Genomic DNA, 12,110 nt, shown 5'->3' on the forward strand with positions numbered 1-12,110 from the left:
TGAGAAAATTGGTGAAAATAGCACAAAAACACACTAATTCGCCCCTAGATTTTACGCGCCCACGTTGCCTCTAACATGCCCAAACTGAATGCGCCTGCATTAAAAGGTAACACACCCACGTTACATCTTTTTCCTGACATGTGTTTTCAGCAGCTTTATAAGAGAGAGAGAGAGAAAGAGAGAGAGAGAGAGAGAGAGAGAGAGAGAGAGAGAGAGAGAGAGAGAGAGAGAGAGAGAGAGAGAGAGAGAGAGAGAGAGAGAGAGAGAGAGAGAGAGAGAAAGAGACCCACGTTACATCTTTTGCCTGACATGTTTTTCAGCAACTTTATAAGAGAGAGAGAGAGAGAGAGAGAGAGAGAGAGAGAGAGAGAGAGAGGGGGGTTCGATTACCAATACCGGAAAGTGACGTTTTATAGCCATTTTAGAGCTTTTGGAGGCCATTGAAGCCATTGGAGAGCTTCACCTTCAATGATTTTTATGATATTTGTATCTATGTTATCGGTATTGCTTAATTTCAGCGTGAGTAGCTAGATTTCTCTAGGTTAGCTCACTAATTGACTAGGGATAATATGATTAAGAATTGTGACTTAGGGATTAACATGCTTTGTTTCCTAATTTGACGGTTGGGCATATAAGATTCATGGCCTCACAGTTCCAACTGAAGGAACCTATCAAGTTCGGACGTTGTAAGAACCAATTGGAAGTGCTGGTCAGATCATCCCATGGAACTTACCTCTTGTCGTGTTTGCTTGGAAGGTGTTGCTCTTTCTAGTCACATTGATGTTAATATGGTTGCATCAACTATTACCGACAAGGCTATCCTTCAACTGGAAATTCAAGCAAAATCACATCAACCACTTGCATCATCACTCAATGAGTTTCCTGTAAAATTATGAACTAACAGTCAAAATTAAAAGAGATATGTAAGTTCATTCATTAGCACAAAATCAAGTCCCATCGTAAACTCACATAAATAGTGTAGAGAATCAAAAACCAACATCTAATTGAAATTCACATTAGCAACTAACTCAGATTCATTTTCATTTCATTCTAACATAATTTTCATTTTGTAACTAACAACTGAATTTCATGTGAGTTTCACATACATTTTAAAAAAGAAATCTAACCCTATAAATCAATTGCAGTTCACGATCCAAGAGCTATTATTTTCCTTCTCCGTGTTTCGCTTTTCGTTTTCTCTTCTAAACTCACATTTTTCTCTCAAATCCACAACTCTCAGAATCTATCGAGTTTGCAACAAACGCCAAATTCACGCTCACACACCGCAATGCAACACAACAACATGCACAGAAGAGCTAAAGAGAAGAATCAAGGATAAGCAAGGGGAAGGATGAAGCAAATTGTACATGTTTCTGTCGTCAGTAAGTCCACTCTCGATTCCATTTGCATTTATATTCAAGCTGCATCCGAACGCGATACCCTGAACTCAACATAAATCCATGGAGGTTCTAAAACGGCTGATGAATACCTTGAACTCGGGCGCCAATCCAAGATGTTAAGAACATGATGAAGATTGAATCCACCGCAACTGATGAACGCAAAAGTTGAAGAGCATGATTTTTTCTTCTGGATTCACGAACATGACGAAGATTGAGACCGAATCGCGATGCTGCACTGTAGCGGGGTATTCGTTACCATTAGAGATATTTACTAAATCCAAGGTAAACCATACAAGTCGAGTCGCCACCGGACTTCTATTTATCCAAAGGAATGGTTAGAAAGCGAACAAAACCTAAAAGTTTTAACAAAAACTAATAAAAGAGAGTCAGAGATCTGGGTAAGGGGGTTGGTTATGCAATGGGAAGGTGTTAGGAACCCAAAACATCCTAGGTACTCCTAGGGAGCCCTTTTCACATTTGTTGCAAGGTTGTTGTCTTGTGAAAATCTATTTGTGCAAACATGATTGAAGACATGAGACGAGAATATACAAGTTTATTTACGTTTTGTGTTTGGATGGATAAACCCATTGCCTACGTACCATCTTTAAAAAAGATTAGGATCAAAACCTCGTAGTTCGGGGTAAAAATCTCAAAATGACTTGGTAAATTGATTGGTCCAAAAGCCTTAAGGTCTTTTGTTATCCAAGGGAGAAAACTCAACCTAAAACCACAAATCCACCATGTGAGGATAGCTTCAACATGCTAGTGAGGGGTTAACCCTATAATAAGCATGGAAGACTCATTGTCCATCACTAAGGATATATGTGAGTATTACATCTACCACAAGGATAACTCAAACCTAATAGCTAAAGGTTATGGAAAATTTGATTAAGAAAGTGGCCATTGGAACCACAAAAAGACATTTGAATGGGTTATATTTACCAATTAGAAGCATATACAAAAAGGGTCAAAGTTGACTTAAAGATTCAATTCAAAATAAGTGTTATGAAAAGAAGGTTTCAAAATCAAAAGCCTAAGGCTTAGGTTTCTAATGTTTGAAAACAATAGTTAAATGTTTGCACAAAAAGTTTTGGCTTGGGTTAGAGTGGAGAGAAGGAGAAGAATGGCTAAGTCCTAAGCATACAAGAGGTGAGGGGAAAGAGAACAAAACCACACAAGGAGTTCCTCTCTTGAGATCATAGTGATGATCCAAGTAGCTCCCATCCTTTGGAATAAGCAATCACAAAGCAATAACTCAAACAATCAACAATGAATGAATCCTTGGAAAGACTCCTCAATGCATCTTGAATCTCTCTCTCTTAGGAGCTCATGGTAATGGTTCCTCAATTAGGCTCAAATTGGGAATCCTAGCACAAGAAAACACACATCAAAAAGTTCTATGATCAATCAAAGAATGGACAAGAGGGAGTTTAGAATATGGTCCTTTCAAAGTTCATCCTTAAGCTTTAAGCATTCTAAAGGCAGGAGGCCTAGTTGCTCTTTGACATTTAAGCACTCTAAAGGCATGAGGCCTAGTTGCTCTTCAAATTCCATTTTGCTTGGGTAAGGTCCTTGAAATTCTGGTGTAGTCAGAGTTCAAATGTTCTACTCCAAGTCATGACATCTGATCCAACATTGTTACTAATACAGCAAGATAGCTATACAATTAACACCTGGTACTAATGTGCACACATTCACAGATGTCACGACATCTGCTACTACATTACCTTAGAATGGAAGAACACCCAGTTCTGTCCATCTGGTACAAAGACTCAACAGAGATCAAACATAGCACTAACTTCTGTTGAGCCTGCACAGTTATCAGCATGATGTCTCAATAGTAATTTGAACATCACCTGTTACAGTATTACAGTTTGCTGGCCTTGTACTTGTATTTCCTAAAATAAAGGTTAAGCAAGTTAACCTAATTTCCACATATTAGGGTGCTAACAAATAGGCTATTTGCTAGGTTCATTAATTGTAGCTCAGTTGTTAGTTTCCTGGATTTTAGCTCAGCTGTTGGATTCCTGAAGACTAGCCTGAGAAAAATACTGAAACAGAAAAACTAACCATCCTACAATTTAGCATGTGCTGTCAGGAATGAATGTCACAACATTCAGTTTGACGACCAGAACATATACCACATGCTAAGTCTGTTATGTTCCTGAAAACAAACTGTGCTAAATGTTGTACTGTAAAAGACCAACCAGTCCATACTTCAGTATCAGCTTACAGTAATAAATGTCAAGACATCCAGTTTGACATTTACACAATGAGCCTTATGCCATGGTCTGTTATCCTCCTGAAGAACAGACTGAAATAAATACTGAACTGAAGCAGAAAAACCAACCTGCCATATTATTCAGTATATGCTGTCAATGATGAATGTCAAAACATTCTGATTGACATTCAAATAGTATGCTATGTACCAGGTCTGTTATTCTCTTGATAAACAGACTACAATACATGTTGAGTTATAACAGACAGGATTATAACGTGCAGAAGGAAAAACAAACACATCAAATTTGAAATTCTGGTGTAGTTAGAGTTTAGATGTTCTACTCCAAGTAATGACATCTGATCTAACATTGTTACTAATATAGCAAGACGGTTATACAAATTAAAATCTAGTACTGATATGCACACATTCACAGATGTCCCGACATCTGCTACTATATCACCATAGAGTGGAAGAACACCCAGTTCTGTCCATATGGTACAAAGGCACAACAGAGATCAAACATAGCACTTACTTCTGTTGAGCCTGCATAGTTATCAGCATGATGTCTCAACATTGATTTGAACATCAGCTGTTACAGCATTACAGTTTGACCTTATTTTATAACCGACAGAGTTATAACATGCAGAAGGTAAAAACACAAGTAATTGTTAACCCAGTTCGGTGCAACATCACCTACGTCTGGGGGCTACCAAGCCAGGAAGAAGATCCACTATCAGTAGTATTAATTCAAAGCTAAACTCACCCGTTTACAACTCTTCACTTAATCCCTACCCAATGCAATCTATACCTAGGAACTCCTAGATAGAAACCTCCAGTTTCCATTCCTATCACTACAATCACAATGTAATGGTAAACGACTTGAACTTGCTTCACAGCTTCATTCAAGACCATAATCACTCTTGCCTACAGGCTTTGAGTTACAAATACTCTCAGCTTTGAACATTGAGAAACACATGGTAACCTTCCCACAGATTGGGAGGTTTACCTTACACACACCCCTAAAAATTCATTCTAAGAGGCTTACAAATACTAGGTTACAAAGTGCTATTTATAACCTAATCACCCAACTGGATTTGGGCCTTCAGAAAATCGCAGCAACTTGTTCTTTGCTGTTACAAAGTCAGCAGAAACTTTCTGCTACAAACAAGGTCTTCAATCCTAAAATCTCTCCATATATATCTCCTTATTTTGAGCCTATATATATTCCAAGACCTCCACAAATAATGCCACATAGGATTCTAACTAATTTCCAGATATTAGTGTGCTAACAAATAGGCTATTTGTTAGGTTCCTTAATTGTAGCTTGGTTGTTGGTTTCCTGGATTTTAGCCTGAGAAAAATGCTGAAACAGAAAAACTAAACAACCTACAATATAGCATATGCTGTCAGGAATGAATGTCACAACATTCAGCTTGACATCAAGGACCATATGCTAAGTCTGTTTTTCCTGAAAACAGACTGTACATAATTTGTTGAACTGTACAGGACCAACCTGTCCATTCTACAGTAGCAGCTTACAATAATAAATGTCAAGGCATCCAATTTGACATTTACACATTTAGCCTTAAGTCAGTTCTGTTTTCCTCTTGAAGAACGAACTCAGAAACATACTGAAGTGTAGCAGAACTCCACTCTGTTTATTGTTCAGTATATGCTGTCAATGATGAATGTCATAACATCCAGTTTGACATTCAGACAGTAAGCCTTATGCCAGGTCTGGTATTTCCTTGATAACCAGACTGGAAATAAACACTGAGTTCTAATAGAACACCAACTGTTCTATTCCTCAGTATTTGCTGACAGGGATGAATGTCACCACATCCAATTTGACATTCAACAAATCCTGTATTAGCTAATCCTGCAGTAAACTACTCAAGTGTGTCATGACATCAGTCATGACATCAGAGTACAGTTAGATATTCTAACCTACAATGCAGTCACACCTTCACACCATGTCATGACATCAGTCAAGACATTAGAATCCAGCTAGTGTTTTACCATACAATGCAGCCAATTAAACACCTACAAAATTGTTAACCCATTTCGGTGCAACATCACATACTCTGGGGGAATACCAAGCTAGGAAGAAGATCCACTATCAGTAGTATTAATTCAGAGTTAAACTCCCCCGTTTACAACTCTTCACTTAATCCCTACCCAATGAAATCTATACCTAGGAACTCCTAGATAGAAACCACCAGTTTCCATTCCTATCATTATAATTTCAAAGTAATGCTAAACAAATTGAACTTGCTTCACAACTTCGTTCAAGACCATAACTCCTCTTACCTACAGGCTTTGAGTTACAAATAATCTCAGCTTTGAGCACTGAGAAACACATGGTAACCTTCCCACAGGTTGGGAGGTTTACCTCACACACACCCCTAATTTTTCATTGTTTGAGGCTCACAAAACCTAGGTTACAATATGCTATTTATAACCTAAGCACCCAACTGGATTTAGGCCTTCAGAAATCGCAGCAAACTTCTTCTTTGCTGTTACAAAGTCAGCAGAAAACTTCTGCTACAATCAAGGTCTTCAATCTTTTAGTTCTAAAATATCTCCATATATATCTCCATATTTAGAAACTGTATATTCTGATTGAGTCTTTAAGACCTCCACAAGGAAGTTAGGATATTCACCAAATATCCTCACTAATCCCAAAATATAAACCTGAATTAACTAATTCAGTTTTCTACACACGTACGATGTCACAGACAATAAATGTCAAGACATCCAGTTTGACATTTACACAATGAGCCTTATGCCATGGTCTGTTATCCTCCTGAAGAACAGACTGAAATAAATACTGAACTGAAGCAGAAAAACCAACCTGCCATATTATTCTGTATATGCTGTCAATGATGAATGTCAAAACATTCTGATTGACATTCAAATAGTATGCTATGTACCAGGTCTGTTATTCTCTTGATAAACAGACTACAATACATGCTGAGTTATAACAGACAGGATTATAACGTGCAGAAGGAAAAACAAACACATCAAATTGTTAACCCATTTCGGTGCAACATCACATACTCTGGGGGAATACCAAGCTAGGAAGAAGATCCACTATCAGTAGTATTAATTCAGAGTTAAACTCCCCCGTTTACAACTCTTCACTTAATCCCTACCCAATGAAATCTATACCTAGGAACTCCTAGATAGAAACCACCAGTTTCCATTCCTATCATTATAATTTCAAAGTAATGCTAAATAAATTGAACTTGCTTCACAGCTTTGTTCAAGACCATAACTCCTCTTACATACAGGCTTTGAGTTACAAACTGAGAAACACATGGTAACCTTCCCACAGGTTGGGAGGTTTACCTCACACACACCCCTAATTTTTCATTGTTTGAGGCTCACAAAACCTAGGTTACAATATGCTATTTATAACCTAAGCACCCAACTGGATTTGGGCCTTCAGAAATCGCAGCAAACTTCATCTTTGCTGTTACAAAGTCAGCAGAAAACTTCTGCTACAATCAAGGTCTTCAATCTTTTAGTTCCTAAAATATCTCCATATATATCTCCATATTTAGAAACTGTATATTCTGATTGAGTCTTTAAGACCTCCACAAGGAAGTTAGGATATTCACCAAATATCCTCACTAATCCCAGAATATAAACCTGAATTAACTAATTCAGTTTTCTACACACGTACGATGTCACAGTCATGATGTCGTGACATCGTACATGACATGTTGGTCCAGATGTTGAACTTCTTCAACCCAACATATTAAAACAACAGAGGTGATTACATTATTTGTTTTACAAAATTAATGCCAATCCTAAGGTATTAACAATCCCCCCCTTTGGCAAATTTTAGCTAAAACAAATAACCATTACACTAGACACTACATCCCAGTTTGGGTATGCACTTCCTCTCTGTCGTTATCTCCACCACCACAAACACCAAAGTTGGTGTACATGAGGAAGTAGATGTACAAGAATCAGTTGCATCAAAACCCTTCCCCTCAACAGTAGAGCTTCCTGAAGAATATGTAATGCTGAGTACATAGATAATGTAACTCAGATCACAAGACACAACTGTCCTCTTAACTCAGATCACAAGACACAAGTGATATACCCAGTTAGTGACTTTTGTGCCTGAAGCCAACTTCTGCTTGCTACCACATTTTGCTTGCTTCTGGTGCATTCTCAGGATTATGTTTCTCTCCCCCTTTTTAGCTAAATATTTATAAATGAACCCTTCACAAAACCAGATCCAGGCGCAGTTTGCCCAAACCTTAACATACCCCATGGTTTAGAGGGAATGTAATGTCTCTCTTGTGAGAAGAGGAGTGCTGATACATCCTTTAAATAGTCCAGCCCGTGCTTAGGAATTAACGGTAGGAATAAATGCTTGGTCAAGATTCATTAATATTTGCTGAGAAACAGTCAGAGAATCACCAACAAAATCTCAGACTATCTTTGAATACCTTTTATAGCTCTTGACTGTTTCTTTTCCGAAATAACAGTTCCAGTGCATGGAGACTATTCCATATATGCAGTCAGACACGTTGCACGCGATGTCTTAACATTCAATGCGGCTTTTGCCTGTATTCTTCATGTATTCTTCATAAGACTACTTTCGTACCTCCAGTAGTAGTTTGACAGCTGGCACCACTAAAGCCAAAATCACACACACCAGTAGGTGGTTACTCCCCCTATACCACACAACTGTAACACTCAGGCTTATTCTACTACACCACACCCATATTTCCTTATGACTGCACGTTTCAGAAGGAACTAATAATATTGTCCAAGGCAATGTCATGACATCCGATCAGACATTCTTCTGCTCACTCAGCCTTGACACACACCACATCATCCCAATAACCAACAAGGGTCCATACCTTGTTATCTGAGGACACATAAACCACAAGTTTGATGATTACTTGCGGCGCAAAGACAGAACTCCCCCTGTCATGAAAAACCAACTCTCCTCTTGAAACCTGGAGGTAACACATGAACATATCCAACACCCCTAAGTTGGACCTTCCCATACTTCCTGCTTCAAAGAGAACTCAGACCACTTGATGAATGGAAAACATAAGACGCATCTTCATGTCTTCAAGAGCACTCCCTCTGTTCAACCTTCTTGGCTAAACAAATCCACACTCTGTGTCAATCTCTCTTCTAATCAGAACAAAAAGTCATTTCACAAAATGTTCTAACATTAGTTAGGACATCCTTCACCACATAACAAAGAACACCATCTGATAATCTTCAGATATCACTGAGTCACCAGCTTGATCCAAAAGAACCCAGACATAAATTGGGATATATACATTCTCATCCCATTACAAGAGATAATCTTCCACAGATAGCTCAGAACTCCTACCACAAGCTCCAAGAGATGAATAGAAACCACCTCCTTTTGTCTTCAACTTACTACTTTTCTGCTCAAAAGTAATTTGTCTCAGACTTTCCTCAAGTGTAACCAGCTGCCATATGTTGATTATCTTGATTCTTCGAACTCACTTCTGAGACAGACCAACTGCCACTGGTTGATTACCTCCTTCATGAATCCTCATATGAAAAAGTCAAATGCCACTTTTTGACCTCTCCAAGTTTATCAGACTTCTCCCAAAGATATTATGACCTTTCAAGTGAGACTTGAACTTCAAGCTACATGTTAAACAAAACTTAGATTCTCTAAGACATGAACATGTAACATCTTCTCCATCCAGCAACTCCGAAGAACTGCAATGAGAACGATCTTTTTGAAGTACCCAATATACAACTTTGTAGTCCCTTCTATCTTAAGTTGATGTGCCACTTCACCAACTGAGATTCTGATGTTGAACCAAATGTCACAACATTGTGTTTTAACATCTAGCTGTTGAATTCAGCTCCTTCTTCTGCCACTTGAAAGAACTTCCTCCCTACATAGAACAAGAGTTTAACGCTCTCATAGACTTGATTGTGGAACCAAGTTTGAGTAAACAACCTCCATCCTGCAGGTTTGCAGTTAAGTCATCCAAGCTCACACCTTGATGAATCCATGCTTCTTCTCCAAAGACATCAGACACTCTGATGCATGAGTCTTCAGAAGGACCAGTTAGAGACTAACCCTTCAGCTATACCAAGGATTCCACTTCCTAAAGTAAGGTTGTTCCCATGATGTCAAGAATGCTGCCACTTGTTCTTAACTCCACAATGTGCATTAGCCAATGCACTTCCTTACCTAGATCAGAAATAAACTGATCCAAGTAACCACCATCAAGACTATGATGTCTTCTTCTTCTTGTACACACCAAGGCTGAACATGTTTCTTGCCAGTAAACCTTTTCAGAGATCATATGCTTTTGCTGCCACCAAAGTGATAGATCATAAACCAATGTACTATCCTTCATGTGATTCTGCACAGGGTCTTAAGGAAGAGATGTTCCACCATCTTTAAGAACATCAGTTATCTTGAGCTCCAAGGATAATCAATTAAATACTTGTACTTGGCACAAGTAGGCATTGATCTTAAATCCTTTCCCAATTATCCTTTCAGATACTTCCACCATAAGAATACTTTGAAAACACTCTTCATGTGTCAACATCTTCTGCTTGCAAGCACCTCAACCGTTTTGAGAATCTTTCCAAATTAGATTCACCCTTAGGAATGAGAGATATGAATCCTTCCTTGCAAATGTGTCACACATTAATCAGAACCCATGTGACACAGTTCAACCGCCAACCAGACCCTAGGCTGACCAAACGTGAGGCGGTTAACCAAAACTCCCCCTTAAATTAACAATCATGGAAACTCCACACCAATCTCCATGTATTGTACACAAATGTCTCAACATGACACACACCATCCATACCAGTGGCAACTAACTCTATGAGTTATACCTATACATACTCCAATCACACCAATCAACCTCCAGCTGACCATAAGTACTAGTGAAAACAAAACAACACCAGTCAATAGTAGATGTGCATTGCCAGAGCATACTACCTCAACCAACTCTGAATCTTCATATTCTCACTCCTTGAAAGAACTGCCACTTCTGAACGTGGTGTTTGAATAACAAGATTCATGGTCCCAATCCTCTTAAATGAAATAGTAGTCAGGTTACACCATTATTGACTTCTAACATCCAGGGGACTTGTCTTCTAACACACCATAGTACTTCAGGGAACAACTTATCCAACCCTGATCAATCTACATGAATAAGACAAACAACAGGAATTGAACAATGTCACATCTCAACCAGCTCCACTTCTAGAGATCAGACTTCTAAAAGTGACCTTCTTGAGCATACACACAGTTGACCCTACCCTTGTCACCTTAGCACACACAGATGTCTCCTCTTCCAGGTCAGGAGTAGGTTCCAAACAAAAGTATCCCTTTGTTTGACACCTAAAACATCTGCTTTTCAACCAGTAGGTGCATACTTGTTGAACAACATGTTCTAACATCACATAGAACATTAGTTCCACCTCCTTGGAACAAACCCTCCTTGAAAGTCTTCAAGGTCTTCATATGCACTACCCAAGAGAGTAAAAGAATCAGTGATCAGGTGATTCTTACCATGATGAGTGGACTTGAGGAGACTCAAGTATCTTTGACATCTTCAGTAGATTATGATGAAATCTTGAATACAGCAGCCTTTCATCCACAAGAGGGGAAACTACATCAGAGTTTGAGTTCTGCCAGGTATTATGCAGCGGAAATTATAATACAACTCAACCTATGAACACACACTTCACCAGATCAGCCTCCAAGAACATACCAAGTTTGAATATGATTCAATACTAGCACAGTTGTCCCACACAAAGGCCAATTGCCAATCTCCAGAGGCAGGTGCACACAGTTCCTGTCATGAATAGTCCATCCACCTACATCAAGGGACCATTCAGGGAAATCACAGAACCTTCCACAGGTTCCAACATCAGTACTAACATAACTCATTGCAAGATACCAGAAAGTATCACCCATGGATCTCATCCAGAAACAGAACAGGATGCCTGCTCTGATACCAATTGAAATTCTGGTGTAGTCAGAGTTCAGATGTTCTACTCCAAGTCATGACATCTGATCCAACATTGTTACTAATACAGCAAGATAGCTATACAATTAACACCTGGTACTAATGTGCACACATTCACAGATGTCACGACATCTGCTACTACATTACCTTAGAATGGAAGAACACCCAGTTCTATCCATCTGGTACAAAGACTCAGCAGAGATCAAACATAGCACTAACTTCTGTTGAGCCTGCACAGTTATCAACATGATGTCTCAATAGTAATCTGAACATCACCTGTTACAGTATTACAGTTTGCTGGCCTTGTACTTGTATTTCCTAAAATAAAGGTTAAGCAAGTTAACCTAATTTCCACATATTAGGGTGCTAACAAATAGGCTATTTGTTAGGTTCATTAATTGTAGCTCAGTTGTTAGTTTCCTGGATTTTAGCTCAGTTGTTGGATTCCTGAAGACTAGCCTGAGAAAAATA

This window comes from Lathyrus oleraceus, chromosome 7 (genome assembly GCF_024323335.1).
Source record: "Lathyrus oleraceus cultivar Zhongwan6 chromosome 7, CAAS_Psat_ZW6_1.0, whole genome shotgun sequence".
Lineage (NCBI taxonomy): Eukaryota > Viridiplantae > Streptophyta > Magnoliopsida > Fabales > Fabaceae > Lathyrus > Lathyrus oleraceus.